Source organism: Caretta caretta, chromosome 3, assembly GCF_965140235.1.
Source record: "Caretta caretta isolate rCarCar2 chromosome 3, rCarCar1.hap1, whole genome shotgun sequence".
NCBI classification, from domain to species: Eukaryota; Metazoa; Chordata; order Testudines; family Cheloniidae; genus Caretta; species Caretta caretta.
In genome coordinates, this window is record NC_134208.1 from 139631509 (window position 1) to 139652482 (window position 20974).

The 20974-nt window shown below is 40.4% G+C and overlaps 1 protein-coding gene across 10 annotated transcripts in view; it reads right to left on the bottom strand.

Moving 5' to 3' along the window:
• Positions 1-20974, bottom strand: part of RGS7 (regulator of G protein signaling 7) — a 421085-nt gene that overhangs the window by 381444 nt on the left and 18667 nt on the right. The window contains exon 1 of one of the 10 annotated variants that reach the window (XM_075126941.1): positions 16906-16925. The exons of the other annotated variants lie outside the window; for them this stretch is intronic. The gene's annotated coding sequence lies outside the window, so the exon portion shown is untranslated. Of the gene's footprint in view, positions 1-16905; positions 16926-20974 lie in introns of those variants that run through there. 10 annotated transcript variants of the gene reach the window in all.

Genomic DNA, 20974 nt, shown 5'->3' on the forward strand with positions numbered 1-20974 from the left:
CAGGGCTGGGTGCCTGAATGAGATATTAGTTTGGCAGCTAGTAACATGACGCAGCACAGCCACCTTTCTGAAGAAATCATTGTCTGAATGAATGCCTGCGGTAGCTGGGGTAGTACACTACCAAAAGCAAATTGGGGATTCCCCAGATACTGATCAAGTAAATTAAAATTGCTCAGTCCAGAACATTTATAATTTTTGCCAAGATACATGATGAGAAACTTGTCCAGAAATATCCCACAAAATATTATGTAACAAATTAGATCATGAGGCTGGCTCAGGTATAAGCATTCTCAAATTTGAATGTAAAGAGTGGGAAGCCAAGGTTTCAAAAGTGACTTATGATTACAACTGAATAACTAATGAATTTTTTTTTATTTGCTGGCAATTTCACAAAATCAGACAAAATTTCATTTCAGGTCAAACCAAAAATGATTTTTTTTTTCAAAATGTTCTGAGAGTTGAAAAGTCACAAAACATTTAGAGTTGGTTTAAACAAAAGGTTTCATTTTATGTGACTCAAAATATTTTGTTTTCATTTCAGATATTTTAACAAATGCAAAGGATGATTAGATTCTCAAAACAGCTGGAGGAGGAGATGGAACTGCTGTCCTTATAACTTTTAGCTCAGTGGTTAGGGCACACTCCTAGAATATGGGATACTCAAGTTCAATTCCTTCCCATCTCCCACAACATGGAGAAGGGGTTTTAACTTGGGATTCCCACATTACAGGAGTATGCCCAGCCACTGGGCTATGGAATATTCAGGGGGAGGGGCCTTTCTCCTTTTCTCATTTTGAAGCTGTCCCATCTTTTATAAACAATTAAATTACTGGAGTAGGACATGAGTTTTCCACAGCCTACAGGAGAGCTTGAACCACGAGGCTACAGAATTATTCTTACTCTATTTGTGACCCAGTGACTCTTCATTTTCATTCATAATAGCACTTCATATTCATGATGACAGTAAACAGTCATTGGGCCTTCCCGCACCCCAAGTGAGTGCCCTAACTAATGGGATAAAAGAAAAGTTATAAGGATCAGCATTGGGTGGGGGTGGAGGGCACAAATTGGGTGGTTATTTTTCCTTGGCTATCCGGAGGGGGCACCACAAATGTTTTCCATTCTGGGCAACAAAAACACCTATGGCTGGCCCTGTTGACTGAAACTACATTTTTCAGTGAATAAACTACTCAAAAAAAAAAAAATCCCCTAGCTCTACTTGTGATTTTGGATGTTTGGATGTTTTGTGTGCACCACTTCAGAAACCTTAAAGGAGCCTGATTTTCAGAAAGAACTAAGCACCAATCCTCTGGAAAAAAAAATCTGTTTCCTTTTAGGATCTCAAATTGGACACCCAAAAATTGAGGCAGTCAGAATCACTTGTCACTTCTGATAATCTAGTCCAGAGTGTTGATATCACCAGAAATATTGGTCATGAAGCTAACTATGACCAACACCATCTAAACCAGGGGTGGGCAAACTGCGGCCCATGGGCCGCATCCGGCCCATCAGGGCTTTGTATTCAGCCCATGGAACTGCCACCCCAGTGGCACCGCGGGCTCCGCGCCACTCCTGGAAGCAGCAGGCATCACGTCCCTGTGGCCCCTGGGGAATGAGGGGGGCAGAGGGCTCCATGTGCTGCCTTCGCCTGCAGGCACCACCCCTCACAGCTCCCGTTGGCCAGAAACAGGGAACCGCGGCCAATGGGAGCTTCGGGGGAGGTACCTGCAGGCGAGGGCAGAGCGCAGAGCCCTCTGCCCCCACCCAGGTGCCACAGGGACGTGGTGCCAGAACGGCACGGGACCAGAGCAGGCAGGGAGCCTGCCCTGGCCCCGGTGTGCACCACTGCCACCCCGGAGCTGCTCCAGGTAAGTGGTGCCGGGCCAAAGCCTGCACCCTGAACCCCTCCTGCACCCCAAACCCCTGCCCTGAGCCCCCAACCCCCTGCCCTGAGCCCCCTGCCTCACCCCACACCCCAACCCCCTGCCCTGAGCCCCCGCTACACCCCAAACCACTCCTGCCCTAAGCCCCCAACCCCGTGCCCTGAGCCCCCAATCCCCTGCCCTTAGCTCCCTGCCTCACCCTGCACCCCTCCTGCTCTCCAACCCCCTGCCCTGATCCCCCTGCCTTGCGCCCCCCCTCACTCCACACCCGGTCCTGCACTCCAACCCCCTGCCCTGAGCCCCATCCTGTGCACCACACCCCCTGCCACACCCTGCAATCCCTCCCGCACCCCAACCCCCTGCCCCAGCCCCACATTCAATTTTCCCACCCAGATGTGGCCCTCAGGCCAAAAGGTTTTCCCACCCCTGATCTAAACAAAGCTGTTCTCTTCAAATGCAAGTTTCTGGCTATAGCTAGATATTCATGTACTCACAAAGTTTTCTAAACTCGGTTAGTTTCAACTGGATAATAATCCTGCTACAGACTCAGTGCCTTCAACTCACATTTAAGTCTACATATATCTAAGGACAAGAGCAAAAGGTGCACCTTAAGAGATCAGAGCAAACAGGTACAGGTCAGTGGCAAGACAGGTAGTAATGCTTGTACAACGTCAGTACAACACAAATTCAAGTCAATAGATTGAGCATTTCACTAATTAAAAATGGCAACAAGTTAATGATGGCAACAAGGAGTTAAAATACAACAGCTAATTAATAAAACGTGCCAGCATTAATTAATGAAAAATGGTAACAATAAAACAAATTTTATTCTCAATAAACAGAAGCACAATTTAAATGAACGCAAACACCATTAATAAGTAAATACACTAACTCAATCGTAAATGTATATCCCATAACAAAAAATACTGTCAAGAAATAGCTGTAAAGCAAAAGGAAGAGAAGTGATAACAGCATCAGTCAGTTGTATTGTAGACCCTCCAGGATAAGGAGAGAATTTCTGTTTATGGACATTTCAGAGAAAATAGCAGCTTTGAATCTTCTTGGGTGAAAAAAAAATTCTGCTACCACACAACTCAATTTCACTGCCTTCTCACAGCACTGCAAGCATTTCAGGAGACTGATGAGTTGTGTATCAACACACACTGCTAACTGCTGTAGTTATTAGTTTAATGTCCACATTTTTCTGCCTGAAAACCTTGCTAGATCTTGTTGCTGCTAAGCAGAGCATTCTTTAGTGTAGTAAAAGATTTAAACAAAAACCTTCTCAGCAATATTGTCTTCTAACTGCTATGTCCCTAAGTGGGATTATGCCAAGTATGCCACATGTCCCCTTGCACAGCGCACCACTGTGTTTAATGCCATTCAGCTCAGGTCTTATAACCTGCGCTTCTGAGGATTTTCTATAACCTCTATTAACACAGTCTAAGTACTGCACAGGGATATTACAGGGGGAGCTGATAGTGAACCCTATATTTAAGGTACCTCACTTTCCATTATAAAGGATTCTTGTGACAACTTTTTGGAGAAGCATTCACTCCTCCTTTGTTGGCAGCAGATCTTTGATATTTGACAAAGGGAACACCATCAGACTAGACAAGCACCTTTTCTTTGCCCTATGAAATTTTATTTAGATTTGGGTGAGATTTAAAAAGTGTTAAAAATTGCCATTTCTCTCCTCTCACTTGTGTTCCTCCAGAAAACTCTGGCAGCCTGCCAGAGTCACAGATCATTCTGAGGTTGGACTCACACTGCAGCCAAACCATCAGCACCACCACCACCATGTTCTGTACTGGGAATACCAGGGAGCTGCCAAAGCAGCTGTTCTCGGGGAGTGAGGAAAGAACTCCCACACTATGTAAATTATGTACCCAGCACATGGCCCCAGTGGCCCATACACCCACACACAGAGGCACAACTCCCCCCAGTTCCTGGGTAGAGAGAGAAATGGGTTGGGTGCCCCCAACCATCCCTTGGACCCAGGATGTGGTTCCAGTAGCCAGTCCCCATCTCTGGTGGCAGCACATGGGTCAGGAGCTCTCTCAATTCTAGAGGTGCGGGACAGAGAAACCCAGGTCAGGCTGGGCTTCTCTGGGGTTCTCCCTACCAGATCCAGCATCTGGACCCAACAACTCATTCCTCGCTCTAGGAAAACAGCCAAACAGTTGTCTTTGTTAGTTCTGTTGCTCAAGAAGAAGTCTCTGCTACAGTGTTAAAGGTGCAGGTGTCAAATATTGCTGATGATTCACAATGGTGTAGGGAAGGGGTCACAACTGCACAACACAGAATTTGTTTTTATTTTTTTCTTTAAATAAACCTAGGAAGTTACATACAAAAAGTTACATTAAAAAAAACTTAGTCACTCCTAAGTTAGGAAGTGCCAGGTTTATGGCTACCTGTGCGATCTTAATACAGTCTAATTACATGATCACTTTTTTTTCCCCACAAGGCCCATGCCTCATTCAATGTCCAGGACTGACATGTTCTTTTAATGTAATTTTCCATGTGTAATTAGATATGCATTGCAAGATCCATAGTGGACTTCATGGAGTATTCTGTTGTTCTTTCTTCCCAGGTTGTAGGAAACTGTTTGGGTGAAGTGTCCTCATTCCAGCCATGACAGGGTTTTGCACGTGTACTAAAAGCTGTCAAAATTTGGACTAACAGTCTAATTTCCTCTTGTGGTTGATTTAATAGCTGTTGTGTCTCTCACATTGTACACAAAGTGTAATATAAAAAAACCAGATTGATACAGTGAGGTCCAAAGAACCATGTTTACTAACTATATTTTATATAAATATAAAAATGTAAGGCCTTGCTACACATACACACAGCTGCCCTGGCAAGGTTCTTAAAAAAAAAACCACACGCACACACACACTGAGCTCCACTAGAGGACTTACAAACTCTTTAAAAGGATACAACTCAGTTTCTGTACAGTGTAATAGCTGAGCCCCATAAACTGAGAACAACCCTTGTTTACCCTGGTTTGTAAGTACATCTTCGGAGAATAGCAGCTTTCCTGGCAGGTTATGGATGGAGATGAGGTCACTGGGCCCTGAACCAATGATGGATTTGGAGATCAGGAGCAAGGTCTTGAACTGACAATAGAAGCAAACTAGGAGCCAATGGAGAGATTGGAGCATGGGGTGATGTGCTCATGACAGCCCATCCCACTGAAAAGGCAGGTTGTCTCTGCATTAATTTCATGCTAAGTCCTATACATGGAAAATTACAGTAATCTAGTCTGCAAACAACAAGCATGTAGATCACTGCAGCCAGATCCTCTTCTGAGAGGAAACGGGTCAAGTCTCTGGTTAGCTAAAATGGACAAAGACGTTTCACTACCTGGTCATCCAAGGTCTAACAGAACTTCAAGACTTTGTACCATATGGACTAATGAGATGGTGGAGTCTCCACTCACACAGACTCCAAACCAAAGCTATCTCGGGCACTTTAACACCTGCTAATAGGATGGGGAAGCAAGATAATCTTGTCACTTTGTTACAGGAGGGCACACATCTTCAGTGGGAAAGGAAATCAGTGTCCTGGCTCGTTCTTCAAGAACATCTCCACTTCCAACTAGCATCACTTTTGTCTTGCCTAGGGGCAGGCTGAGCAGCTGATCTTCTTCCAGGGACTGATCTCTTGGAGGCTTTGGGATATCTCAGTGATGTCATTGGTTTAATTTGTAGGAAGTTCAATATTCATCTGTCATTTATATATGTGACAGAGCTGTGATGTATCATGACCTTTCCAAGAAGTGAGACAAAAAATGTCATCATCAACAGAGTCCTGCAAAGATATAAGAGGAACCATTGCTCATCACCACCCTTTGGGTTCTGTTGGAAAAGAATGATTTGCACCATGGTAATGTTACTTGAATGATCCAACTACATTATGTAGGCTTGTCAGTAATACTATGTGGCTGGACTTTGTCAAAAAGCTGTGAAGACTTTAGGAAAGAGTAGGATAAGCATTGAAATATGCACTCCATCCATTGCCACAAGGCAATGGTCAGCTGTTATTGAAACTGGCATTGTCTGTGCCAAGTCTAATCTGAAGCCAGATTGCAAAGCATCCAAGGTATTAGCAGATTTCATAATGTTGTTGGAACTTGACTGCCACTACTTTCTCAATGATTTTGCTTAGGAATGGGAGTTTGGAGACAGGCTTATAGCTGACAAAAACTTTTGCATCACATATAAGTATTGAGGACCAGGTGGTCTATTGTGCCTTTCAAGATGATTGGTAGGTCCAATTCTCTGAAGGACTCATTGATTATTTTTGTTAGACATGAACAGAGTTCTTTGCTGGCATTCACTATCTGGGAAAGGCACAGATCTGTTTTGAAAGTGCTGTCTCAAATATTTCACAAGTCTTCTTGAGCTTCAACAAATATGATGGGGCCAAAGTCAGTCTTTGCTGGCCCACGAAGACTGAAAAATGGATTCCTGCAAAGGTTCATTCCAGCTCCAGCACTTTTCAACCTTTATATCAGTGATATTCCACCAACATCCTCCTGCAAGTTCATGTATGTGGATGACATTGTGTTGGCTACTAGGGTTTCCTCATTTGAAGCCTCAGAAAAGGTTCTAGGACAGGACCTAAAAATCACTGGAAACCTATTTCAAGGCATAACAGTTAAAGCCAAATGTCTCGAAAACAGTGGACTCCGCTTTCCATTTGAATAATACCCAGACCAAGAAGACATTAAACATCCATTTCTATGGGTCACCATTGATGCACAATCATAATCTGATACCTGGGGATATCCCTGGACCACACACTCAGTTTCCATCAGCACCTTGAACAAGCCAAAAGGAAAGCAAAGGCCAGGGTCAACATCATACAGAAGCTTGTAGGAACACCTTGTGGAAGCAACGCTGGCACACTCCAAATATCTATCCTAGCCCTGGTCCATTACACAGTGAAATTCTGTTCCCCAGTTTGGAGCAGGAGCCCGCACACCATTTTAGTGGACACCTAAATTAACACTTCTCTTTGCATAATCAGCGGCACCCTAACATCAATGCCACTTCTGTGACTAACAGATTGGCTAACATTGTGCCATCAAATGTCCGATGAGACACTGTGACAGGGAGTACATAAACATCATGGCAAATACCACACTACCACTCCACCGTGACCTAGAAAAAACCCCTTGCCATCAACTAAAAATCAAGAAAACCCTCTGGTCTCATGCCGCAGTCCTCCTTGTGAAAGATAAAGATGTTTGCAGAAGATTTTCTGAAGCCTGGGCAGCTGCCAACATACCTAAACAGAAATCTAATCGATGACCCAACGGTACAAGTGCTGGGCTTCTCCACCCCATAACGCATATGGACAGCTCTAAACTGTACCTGCAGTGTGGAAGATGCACATACTTACTCCATAGTAGAAAAGTGAGGGAATCACCATGGTACAAACTGTCAGATGTATCACAAGAATTGCCCAATATATGCTCATTCTGGAGGTGTTGCAGCCATTCAAGTGACTATCTCCTCTGCTCTGGGCTGGACAAGAGATCTTAAAATCCAACAGTAGTCATGCCGTTGCTTTTACTGTTCTACTATCACCATACGAAAGAAGAAGAAATGGGGCCAAACACCAGCAGACCAAGGTCAAACACCAATCTGTTCTGTCACAGTTTTTGGTCCTAACAAATACATGTTATATTCATGTATTCTCTGCAAAGGATGTGAGTGCTTTGCACAAGTCATACCTTTTTCTGATCTTTGGATTATGCATTCTGGGTTGATTAGCCAGTTCACTTTGGAAATTCTCTGCTAGCCAAGATAGCAGAAGGAGAAGAAAGTTCTCTTTTGTTTCCTTTATTGCAATGGCATATACCTCCAAAAGGGAATTGGTGCCACAGATATTGTCTTCTTCCTACAAGCTTCATCTAGTTTGTCAGTGAACCATCACTGAGGTCGAATAGAGAATAGAGAATAGTGGTATCTACACTGCCTCTTCCCTGAGCAAAGAGTGAGAAAGCCAGAAAGAAATACAACAAGAAGCTTCCAAGTCCACAGACCTACAGTCCCATAAAGTGGAAAGCAAAAACTCTGGACAATAAATAAATGAATCCCTTCAATTTCCGCTGGCCAGTAGACAGAAGCACCCAGAACTATTCCATCCAAAATCAGGATGACTGGAAAATATGGCTCAAGCCTCTGTTGTTCTGTTGGCCAACCTAATAATTTCAAATTATGATTTGCAAAAAAAACAGGAGTACTTGTGGCACCTTAGAGACTAACAAATTTATTAGAGTATAAGCTTTCGTGGGCTACAGCCCACTTCATTGGATGCATAGAATGGAACATATAGTAAGATATATAGATATAGATTCAGATAAGTTGGAAGTTACCATACAAACTGTGAGAGGCTAATTAGTTAAGATGAGCTATTATCAGCAGGAGAAAAAAACTTTTGTAGTGATAATCGAAATGGCCCATTTAGATAGTTGACAAGAAAGTGTGCGGATACTTAACTTAAGGAAATAGATTCAAAATGTGTAATGACCCAGTCACTCCCAGTCTCTATTATAACCCAAGTTAATGGTATCTAGTTTGCATATTAATTCAAGCTCAGCAGTTTCTCCTTGGAGTCTGTTTCTGGAGCTTTTCTGTTGCAAAATTGCCACCCTTAAATCTTTTACTGAGTGGCCAGAGAGGTTGAAGTGTTCTCCTACTGGTTTTTGAATGTTATGATTCCTGATGTCAGATTTGTGTCCATTTATTCTTTTGCGTAGAGACTGTCCGGTTTGGCCAATGTACATGGCAGAGGGGCATTGCTGTATGGTAACTTCCAACTTATCTGTATATATATGTTCCATTCTATGTATCCAATGAAGTGGGCTGTAGCCCATGAAAGCTTATACTCTAATAAATTTGTTATTCTCTAAGGTGCCATAAGTACTCCTGTTCTTTTTACAGGTACAGACTAACACAGCTGCTACTCTGAAACCTGAAATTATGATTTGTAAGCAAAGTCTAAATGAGCTCTCCCTGACAGCTAGTCATGAGCTAGGGGGAAAGGCTTCAGGACCAGACTGTATTTACATTCACACCTAATCTACCTAGGTATCCTGCAAATAGAGCTGTGTTGCCCAAGTGATAGATTTTGGCTGGGATTGGGTTACAAATCACTTGAATGCGGAGGGAGGGGGGGAGGAATAAAGAAATGTTGTTGTTCTTATTGTGTGAGTAAAGGGCAGTAGAACTGTACTTTCTCTCTGCTGATTGAGGGCATCAAGAGAGAGGGTGAGGACAGGTGTTTTGCTTGACGGTTTGCTTGAGTCACAAGTACTATTTGACCTGCCCCTCTCCACTGTTTAAAGACAGAGCTGATTAGGCTCCATAGATAGTCTTTTGTTGTGTTAAGTGACCACTACAGCTGAAATCACTGATAATCAGGTCTAAGTGCTTAGACCTGCTGTGGGACAGTGTTTCTGTGGAAGAGATGGCCCAGTCTGCTCTAGCAATGAGGTTCCCCCACTGAGAGCTCAGCTGAAATCACTGAGAGCTGGCTGGAACCTCAAGAGACCAAGTCGTAGAGGTCACAGTGGCAGGTGGCAGCAGAAGGTGACGGTGCAGGGCCATTGGCAACAGAGTGATGGAGTGAACAGTGGCACAATGAACAACAGTGGCCAGAGCGAACAGTGAGCAGCTGGAGGAATGAGCAAGGCGCCTTCTTGCCCCCAACCTGGGAGGTGAACTCATGTGAAAGCACCTCTGAACTCTGAGTCTCCACTGACCAAGGACAACACCGGTGAGTGTTAATGAGGCTGTTACACAACACAGTTCATGTGAACAAGCATGGCTGTGGCATCATACTTTCTATATAGACAAGAGATACCACACACTACAAACTGGAGGCCAATGTTAGGTGCATTGTCACTTGTTCATCTTGAAGTTGAACACTGGTTCCGAACAAGACCAGCTCGCTTTCTTTCTGCAAGAAACTCAACTGATGGATAGACGCATGTGGTACAACAGTGAAAGACTCAACAGTTGAAAAAGTGAAGAACTCTCTCACCACATTCAAAACAGTTGCATACAGGGCTGATGAATGCACCAATGCAAATGGTCATCAAGTATTAAGTCATTGTGTATGTTATCTTGATGTCAGAGGTAGGCCAGTACATGCATTTCTAGATCTTCAAGTTATAGAAGACAGATTGGTTGCATCTGTGACAACCCACATCTTAGAAGAGTTAAATGCTTGTCAATTGGATCTCTAACAGATGGCTGCTTGTGCATTTGATGGAACTGCAAACTTCTCTGGAAGACATGGTGGAGCACAAGCTCTGCTCAGAGGAAAGCGTAACCCTAGTCTCTCCTGTACACACTGCAGAGGCCATCTACTCCAACTAGCGCTAGTACGAGCTGCAGACTCTTCAAAAGACATTGTAAAAGCTATAAATTTCATGTCTTCCTTATATTCTTTTTTCAGCAAGAGTGCAAAAAGTCTGAATATCTTGGAAAATATAGAAGATACACTGGGACTGAAGTTCAAATTAGTCCAACCTGGGAAAACCCTCTGGCTTTCTCATGAGTGATCCTTGGCTGATGTCTTAAAATACCTCCAGCCATTATTACTGGCTTTGGAAAGTATTTACCAAGATGGGATGGATCTAAGTAGTGAGGCTGGTGGATTACTTTTGCTACTACGTTCAGAGAAGACTCTTGCCATTCTCTCTCTTGTAAGTCTACTGTTGAAACCACTTGGGTCATTAAGCAATGCCATCCAGGCATCTGCTACAACAGTAGTAGATCTTTGTCCAGCAATAGAAGCTACATTTGGATCAATCAGAGAGCTATCCATTGACAAAGTACTGGAAGAAGCATTTTTCAGTTTTTACTATGGTGCCATACAGCCCACCTTCACCCTCACAGTCTCACCCCCATCAGTCCTGACCCCCACCCCCCACCATTTAAATTTGAACACCCCCCACTAATTTCAATTCCTGGGGAAAATGCTGTTCTACATACAGAACTACTTGCTTCTGTCAGAGTTTCAGTCATACAATGATGGCAGGATTAGGCATTAAATTAGATCTCTGGTATTGGTTCAGTCCATTAACTCACCTAACTATTGTGCTTTGTAAAGATGGTGTCTAGATGCTAAAGGTAATAATTGTTAGTCTCATACAGATACTGCATTTCCTGAGGTTTGAACCTAGACTCTCCAACACCAAATCTATATGCTTGTACTATATGAGCTAAAGGAAAACTCCTTCAGGTGTGAGAAAGTTGCAGGATATAAAGTCACAGTGATCAGTTTGTAGTGAAACTCTATTTCAGATCAGGTATCAGACAATTTGAATATTCTTAATATATACCCATGGCAATACTCATATGTATCTATACTTAAGAAATCAATATCGCAATAAACTTCCTACTTTAATTTTGGCTATTTTATCCATTTTCTTCACTTGGAACAAGAATTTTATGCATCACTGATGTTAGGCTATACTGGTTTAATCCCTTCAAAAAATGAAAGGTATGAACAAGACCACTATTGATTGCATGCCACTTGTTTTTGATCCATCTGCGTGATCACCTGCCATTGGTTATTAAAATGAATCATTCTCCTTGTAGCTTTACTGAACTTCAAGCAGTTTTTAGAAATTCATAACATTTATTCAGGCTGATAAATGTTGCTGCCTTACTGGTATGGACTGGCAGATGGTCCGCAATCCCCAGCAGGCTTGATTGTTTCCTGTTAAGTCTTAACAAGGCTGGTTATCCAAAAGATTACAAGCAAGTCTTTTTTGCCATTGCCATGCAATTCAGACTTAGAGCTTCATGCAATTAAAAAGGAAAAGGCTGCATGTACAGGAACTAGCAGATGAGAAGCCAGTGCTGAAAATCCACCTCTCTGTTATTTCTAGCAGCCAGAGAGGTCCTGTGAGTCTCATGTGTTGAGGAATTTCTAGAGATATCTGGCACAAGTTCTGTCAGCTCATAGTCACAGATTCCTAATATGGAAGTCATTTGTACTTAAATATTGGAGAACAAAATGTAAAAGTTATATCTGTTTAGTGCAATTAGATGCTCTTAAATTGGGGTTATATATCATACAGGCAAACAGCAATCTATGGATGGATGGATGGATGGATGGATGGATGATTAGTTATCCACAGTAACCCATTACTATAGCAATATTTTTTATATATTTAAAACACTACCCTTGAAAAGGAAAGTAATGATCATGGCTTGGTTAATACTTATGAGACTAAGCTATTTGCTTCGTTACTAGTGACATTTGTCACAAAGTTTCTTGGAAGATTTGACTTGTGCATAAAGATCCACAACTCTACTCATCCTTGACCATTTTTGTAAGGTACTAACCTAATCGTCTTAATATGTTTTATAGCTAAATAAATAGGTGTACAAGTCAGTTTTCAGATTTCCTCACAACTGCTTTAAAAAAAGAGTTGTGTGAAAGATGTGTAGTGCTTTAAATATGTAAAATAATTTATATTCCATGTTTTCTAGCTAGGGCTGTCAAGTGATTAAAAGTATTAATCGCGATTAATTGCATGATTAATTGAATTGTTAAACAATAACAGAATACCATTTATTTAACTATTTTTGGATGTTTTCTACATTTTAAAATATATTGATTTCAATTACAACACAGAATACAAAGTGTACAGTGCTCACTTTATTTTTGATTACAAGTATCTGCACTGTAAATAACCAAAAGAAATAGTATTTTTCAATTCACCTAATACAAGTACTGTAGTGCAATCTCTCTATCATGAATGTTGAACTTACAAATGTAGAATTATGTAAAAAAAAATCTGCATTAAAAAACAAAACGATGTAAAATTTTAGGGCCTGAAAATCCACTCAGTCCTACTTCTTGTGCAGCCAATTGCTCAGACAAACAAGTTTGTTTAAATTTTCAGGAGATAATGCTGCCCACGTCTTATTTACAATGTCACCTGAAAGTGAGAACAGGCATTCTCATGGCACTGTTGTAGCCGGTGTTGCAAAATATTTAGGGGCCAGATTTGCTAAAAATTCATGTGTCCCTTCATGCTTCAACCACCATTCCAAGGGACATACGTCCAGACTGACGACGGGTTCTGCTCAATAACAATCCAAAGCAGTGCAGACTGATGCAGGTTCATTTTCATTATCTGAGTCAGATGCCACCAGCAAAAGGTTGATTTTCTTTTTTGGTGGTTTGGGTTCTGTAGTTTCCACATCATACTGTTGCTCTTTTAAGACTTCTGAAAGCATGCTCCACACCTCATCCCTCTCAGATTTTGGAAGGCACTTCAGATTCTTAAACCTTGGGTCGAGTGCTGTAGCTATCTTTAGAAATCTCACACTGGTACCTTCTTTGCATTTTGTCAAACCAGCAGTGAAAGTGCTGGGTCATCATCCGAGACGGCTATAACATGAAATATATGGCAGAATGCAGGTAAAATAGAACAAGAGACATACAATTCTCCCCCAAGGAGTTCAGTCACAAATTTAATTAACGCATTATTTTTTTAATGAACGTCATCAGCATGAAAGCATCTCCTCTGGAATGGTGGCTGAAGCCTGAAGGAGAATACCAAGGGTTAGCATATCTGGCACGTAAATACCTTTCAATGCTGGCTACAAAAGTGCCATGCAAACGCCTGTTCTCACTTTCTGGTGACATTGTAAATAAGAAGTGGGCAGCATTATCTCCCGTAAATGTAAACAAACTTGTTTGTCTTACAATTGGCTGAAAGAGAAGTAAGACTGAGTGGACTTGTAGGCTCTAAAGTTTTGCATTGTTTTGTTTTTGTGTAGTTATGTAACAAAAAAAAATCTATATTTGTAAGTTGAACTTTCATGATAAAGAGATTGCACTACAGTACTTGTATGAGGTGAATTAAAAAATACTGTTTCTTTTGTTTACCATTTTCACAGTGCAAATATTTGAAATAAAAATATAAAGTGAGCAGTGTACACTTTGTATTTTGTGTTATATAGATTTCAATTACATCTGAAAATGTAGAAAAACATCCAAAAATATTTAATTAATTTCAATTGGTATTCTATTGTTTAAAAATGTGATTAAAACTGTGATTAATCACGATTAATTTTTTTTAGTTAATCGTGTGAGTTAACAGCGATTAATCAACATCCCTAGTTCTAGCTTTAAAAAAAATAGAAACCACAGAACTTACAGTACTTCAACAAATTAAAGAAAAGTGGCATGTAAGCAACTAACATAGACCCCACTTTTGGGGAAAAAGCTAGATGAGGGTGAAGTCAATGAAATAATGTATCTGACTCTCCCACCACCTTGCATCTAAAAACTTCTTGTCTTCAAAGACAGTGTTTAGACAGCAAAATAGATATTGCATTTCAATATCAATTCCATTTCAGGAACAGCAAACAGAAATAGATCTGGGACATTAACAGGACATCAAAGCTTATTCTGGTGTTTCTTTTAAGCATGGAGATCCAATAGTACTCTGTAGAGGAAATCAATTTGTCAGACCATGTGATGAAAAGCATTTTCACTTTCCTTCTCGCTGAAACACAGTCAATAGACAGTGGTGTACAACTGAGCTAAAGGCTATAACAGTAGAGAAAACAAATTGGGGTTACCAAGAGCCAAAGGGGCTGGGGGAATTCTATTATTTAAAATTAAAATGTTCTGAGTGACATTAATTTTCTTTGCTTAATATTGTGTTTATTTCCCAGAAAGAGCAACTGCAAGCACTTTGTTATACTGTTTGAAAGGATATCTAGTTTCACAAAAACATCTGTAAACATCAGTGCAACTTTAGCTGAAATGCTGTGTTGTAACTGAGTCATACTACTCAGTTTTCAGAGTAGCAGCCGTGTTAGTCTGTATCCGCAAAACAAAAAGGAGGACTTGTGGCACCTTAGAGGCTAATCAATTTATTTGAGCATAAGCTTTCGTGACCTACAGCTCACTTCATCGGATGCATGCAGTGGAAAATACAGTGGGGAGATTTTATATACACAGAGAACATGAAACAATGGGTGTTACCATACACACTGTAACAAGAGTGATCAGGTAAGGTGAGCTATTACCAGCAGGAAAGTGGGGGGGAGGAGGGGAACCTTTTGTAGTGATAATCAAGGTGGGCCATTTCCTTATTATTTCCATATTCTGCTGGTAATAGCTCACCTTACCTGATCACTCTTGTTACAGTGGGTATGATAACACCCATAGTTTCATGTTCTCTGTGTATATAAAATCTCCCGACTGTATTTTCCACTGCATGCATCCGATGAAGTGAGCTGTAGCTCACAAAAGCTTATGCTCAAATAAATTTATTCGTCTCTAAGGTGCCACAAGTACTCCTTTTTTTTGTGCATACTACTCAGTAAGTCTCAAAAGGACAAATTTTTGCTTCTTCACAGTGAGAGGACACTTAGCCATTTTTAAACTACTTACAACGGGTCCTGTAAGTTGAAAAACAATAATTTGCGCTCTTCCTCATCACAATTATAATAGTACCTACAGCATGGATCTTAGTTGCTTCAACTATTCTATTCATGCTTGAACAACAGGTATATGAAGAAGCAGTGCTAGTCTTCTCAGGTGCTCTGCTGAATAATGTACATCCCATTCATTTTTGGAATGTTGTTCTCCATTCTATTTTCCATGCACTATTCAATATGGAGTTGATCCTGCACCCACTGAAATCAATGGAAAAACTCCCATTGACTTCAGTGGTGCAAGATCAGACATCATGAGACGGAGTGGTAGACCATGTCCTACTCACTCATTTGCTGAAGCTCATGATTTTCACTGGGTCTCCTAGACTGCACTTGCAAATAGCTTCGGTCGCATGAGTACCCATTTTTGGATAATAATGATGTATACAATTTACACATTAGAAATTTGACATGATACATTTATCTCTGCATTACAGGTAAATTGTGATCCATTAATTTCAGAATTTAGGATTTCATAAGAAAAATCTCAACCATCAGTTATCTGAGGAAACAGGAACCATAAACCTAGTAACAAAATGCAAGAACTGCTCTGTTTATCTGTCAGTCAAAACTTAAGCCTTCCAAAGAAAGCCAAAAATCTATGTTCTAATTTTGTATTAAATTGAAGCTGTGAAGAGCAAACTCCAAATGGAAGGAGATATATTCTGTAGCAATAATCAGAGGTTCTGATAACTTAATGCAACCTAAATGAAGCTGTATGCTCCTGCCTTCTACTATAGCTCTCTCTCTCAAATCACATTTTTGCAAATGTGATCCTCGACAATAGCTGGAAACAGTATGACTAGACCTACGGCATGATCAGAAACATAAATCATCTCACCTTCCAGGATAATGACTTAGCCTCATTAGCAAGAGTCTATCAACTAATGGCTAAAGTAGACATTTGAAGCAATATTGGTTCTAAAGTGTAACTCTTTTATAGTTATAATTACCAAAATCCAAGAATCTGTAATGAAAATGTGTACTTAGTAAAGATATTAGACTAGCATTCCAGATTTTGGAAACTGCATACTAAAAATGCTCGAGTGATATTTGCTGTAGGCTCGTCTTGTACAGAACAGAATGAAAGACAGACTCTCTTTCCTTGAAAGCAAGGAAAGAAATTGTGCTACTCACAGTGTGACGCTTAGGCTAACAGCTTATGGCACCAGTTGAAATCTAAGTAAATGTAACAAGTGGTGTAGAGGGCAGCAAGTGAAAATTATCATCAAGGCAAGTAGTTTTTATAGTAAGTGAATAACTGAAAAAGTGCTTCAACATGAGAATTTCTAAAGGAATTACAAGGCTAGTGATTTAGTTTAAAAGGGACACAACCAACCTGCTTAGCCCACATACTTTGGTATATAGTAGTTCTAACTTGTTTTTATCTAATTCTATCTTTTCCATAATCTACAATAAAATTCAACACTCCATAACCAAGAAATTTAAAACAAGATATGTAGACTGACCATTAAATGCCCCAACAACATGTGAGCTCCCTACCAGCCTTGCAGCAGCAAGCAACTCACGTGCACTGTGTTTAGTTGCTTAGTCCTGCAGATTTTCTCCCCCAGAAGATTCTTTCCTTTTATTTTGGAGCACAAGACTTGATTTCTCTCTTCATCTATATGGTTTACATCTGTACAGATGAAAGAGACACATTCATATGGACACGAATAAGTACAACTGAATGGAAGCATAATTGTGTGTGTACTGAGAATGTGTGGTAGAGATTATAAAAAACACTGCCAACCAAGGCCAGATGGTGAGGTTAAACACCAACAACAATAGCCCTGTCATCAGTCATACTATAGACACAATATTTATTTCCTTATCAGACCTGGCTTAAATTATATTACATGGGACCTGCTCCTTTAACCTTTACTAACAACATAGTCACACTGAAATCATCAACAATGTTAATGCGAGCAAGGGCTTCTCTCATGAAAAAGGACTGGAGGATCTAGGGCAGGATAGGATACCTGTATGATGATGATTACAATGGCTTTATGATGAAATTTAACAGCTTGGGACCAAAAATAGTTGTGAACTAATTTTCTCTACTTACCATGCCTGCCGGAACCTGAGTTCAGTGTTTGCGTTTCTCCTGAACCATTAATTACAGTACTAAAACCAAAGCGTCAAGAATGCAGCCTGCGGACTTTGCTTTAGTGTGAACATCATCTGCTCTTCGTAATAGCACCAAAGACCCCCAAGTTTGGATCCTGAGTTAGGAGACCAAATAACCAAATATAGCCAACCTACTGATAAAAAAAAAAAAATCAATACAGTAAAGAGTGTAAGGCTTTGTCTACACTGGCAAGTGAACGACAAAACTTTTGACATTCAAAAGCATTAAAAAAACCACACGCAATCCTGAAAGACAAAAGTTTTGTCGAGGAAAAGCACGGGTGTGAACAGCACTTTGTTGGCAGGAACCCTGTTCTGTCGACAAAGCTACTGCAGCTCGTTGGGGATGGAAGATTTTTGTCAGCAGCAGAGCGCTCTCCTGCCGACAAACAGCGGCTACACTGTGCGCCTTTCACTGGCACGGCGGTAACAGCACAGCCACACCTCGTAAAGCTGCATAGTGTAGACAAAGCCTTAGTGCGATACCAATCCTTCCAGGAAGCAGTTTCTTGCAGCACTGTTCAGTTCTCCTTACACAGAAGGTGCAGTCCCCAAAATACGTCCCAAAAACTAGCTATATTTATAGTATACCAGTTTACAAGAACATTCTGTAGATCACCTAAGATTATATTTCACCAATCAGATTTTTACCTGGTTTTTCTTGTACCATAGTGTACCCCTTATCTCTCAGTTTTGAACACAGCTTCCCAAATCAGGTGGGTCATGAAGACACTCTGTACATTGTACCAGGGTAGAACACTTATGTATCTTGATTTTGACAGGGTTTATATTGCTAGTGCCAAACTCTATGTTTAGCTTTGCAGACTGTTGTGGGTTATATATATCTTGACAAAAGAGAGCAACAATGAATATAATACAACTTAGCATAGCTTTGTGCTAACTTTCACATATAATATAATGTATATAATGTAAATGTGATGTGCAATACATAATAACATATGTTGGCGAACAGGAGCGAGTGTTTTATCCATTTAAGGATGTTAGCTACGAAAGAGTAGCCCATGCTGGTAAGAAAACACAAAATACCATTCTGTCAGTAAAGATCAGAACCTCCATTGTACTTGCTCATTTCATCTTGCAAATTTTCCCTAGACAATTTAGAGGAAATGGAAGGGAAAATAACCAAATAATTGGGAAAATGGTACAGATGCCATCTGGTTTTCACAGATGGGCCTGTTCTGTAGGTCTTGTACATTACAGCTTCTCTCCCTGTCATCATTCACAGAGGAATTCAAAGTAGATAAAGATACAGAAGCAATAACACTAAAGAGTTCACATTCTGCACAGGGATTTAGCCACACAGTTCCCATTAACATTAATGGGCGTCATACAGCTAAATCCCCAGATGCTTTGATGAAGATCTACCCGTGAGAGAGATCCCATTAATTTAATAGTAAAAGGTCAAGACTTAAAGTTTGCTATGAAACTGGAATGCCTTGGGAATATTACATGCTAGAAAAATTTTGCAGTACTGACTATCTAGATATTTAAATATCCCTCCATCCCTGCATCATCATCATCATATCTGTGTGCCAACCATGTGAGGATGAAATCATTCCTGCCCCCCCATGAGGTCAGGATGTATTATCCCCATTTTACAGGTGGTGAACTGAAGCACAGAGGTATGTAGTAAGTTGCATCAATATCAATCAAGAAATCTGTGACAGAGATGAGAATTGAACCCAGATTGTCTAAGTCCAGTACTTTACTTGAAACAAGACCATTGTTCCTCAGACACAAAAACAGTACTCATAATATATATTGAAACACTTCCACAGCCACATAGGACTTCACAGTTGTCACTACACTGCACACAATGGCCATTCAAATGTCCGTGTTACTTTGATAAACCTCAAATCCTTCTACTTAGTAACAAACCTACAACTTGAGGTAAGTGAAAGTCTCCTTCAACAGTTTATTTATATATTTATATATTTTTTCATCTGTAGATGAAAAACAGTGTCATATATATATGCAGATCTCAAAGCACTTTACATTAGCCCCATTTTACAGATGAGGAAACCAAGACATGGATAAGTGATTTTCCAAGGTCATGCGACAGGCCAGTTACAGAGCCAGGGTTAGAATGCGGATGTCCCAAATCCCAGGCTAGTGTTCTATGCACTATGACAGTGGTTCTCAATCAGGGGTACATGTTGTGCCCCTGGGGGTATGCAGAGGTCTTCCAGGGAGTACATCATCTAGATATTTGCCTGGTTTTACAACAGGCTACATAAAAAGCACTAGTGAAGTCAGTACAGCTAAAGCAGCTAAAGCTTCATACAGACAATGACTTGTTTATACTGTTCTATATACTATACACTGAAGTGTAAGTACAATCTTTCTATTCCAATTAATTTATTTTATTGTTATATGGTAAAAATGAGGAAAGAATCAATTTTTCAGTAATAGTGTGCTGTGACCCTTCTGTGTTTTTATGTCTGATTTTGTAATCAAGTAGTTTTTAAGTGAGATGAAACTTGGTGGCACACAAGACAAATTGGACTCCTGAAAGGGGTAGAGTAGTCTGGAAAGGCTGAGAGTCACTGTACTAGGATGCACTGCTTCCCCATTGCATAGATTCAGTTGAGCTGTTCCAGTTCTCCCCAGTAAAGAGCAGGGATATGTTAACAATAGATAGTTCTTCACAATGTTGCAACAATTATGTTTTCTGTTACCAGTGATCGAGTTTACTACTGTGTTTTAGTACACTATTCTGTCTGCAAGTGCTTTTCTAGTATAGTCTAATGCAGAATATTATTGGCAGACATTTTTCCTCTTTCATCAAAAAAATGTATATTAACTTGCTGTATTTCATCTAACAAACATTTAATTTAGTCTTGCTTCCCAGAAGTCTTTCACAGTATTTCAGAGTTAAATGATATGTAAAGAGTGATAAATGGCCATTCAGCTTTACTCTGGGAGTAAAGGTCAATTTATTAAAAATGAAAAAATACTACTAACGTAACTTAGGGGGGGAAACAGCAAATATAAAATTTAATAAAAGCAATCTTACCAATGAAGCTTTTTCTTCCACAAAACCCAACATTTCATTTTTCAGGGAGTGAGCCTATGCCTACAGTTAAAAGTGATGCTTACATCCATCCATATTCAGGAAGCAGTTAAACATGGGCGAGATATTTACAGGTATTTACGCACCTAACTTCCTTAAGCATTTTCTTAAGTCTCACTGAATTCCAAGTGCCATTCCTGAATAGGAATGCTTTCCTGAATCAGAGCCTGTGGCCCTGATCCCAATGAAGTTAATTATAAGAATCCCTTTGACATAAATGATGCATGATCAAGCCTTTACTCCACAATATCACCTCTAAATTCTACCCAAGAGCTAACTGTAGCCATCAGAAAATATTGCAGAGTATTTTTTTCCTGTAACCTGAAGGAAGAGTGGGCTTGAGCCTCATCTCACAGAAGTCAGCTCAGATATTT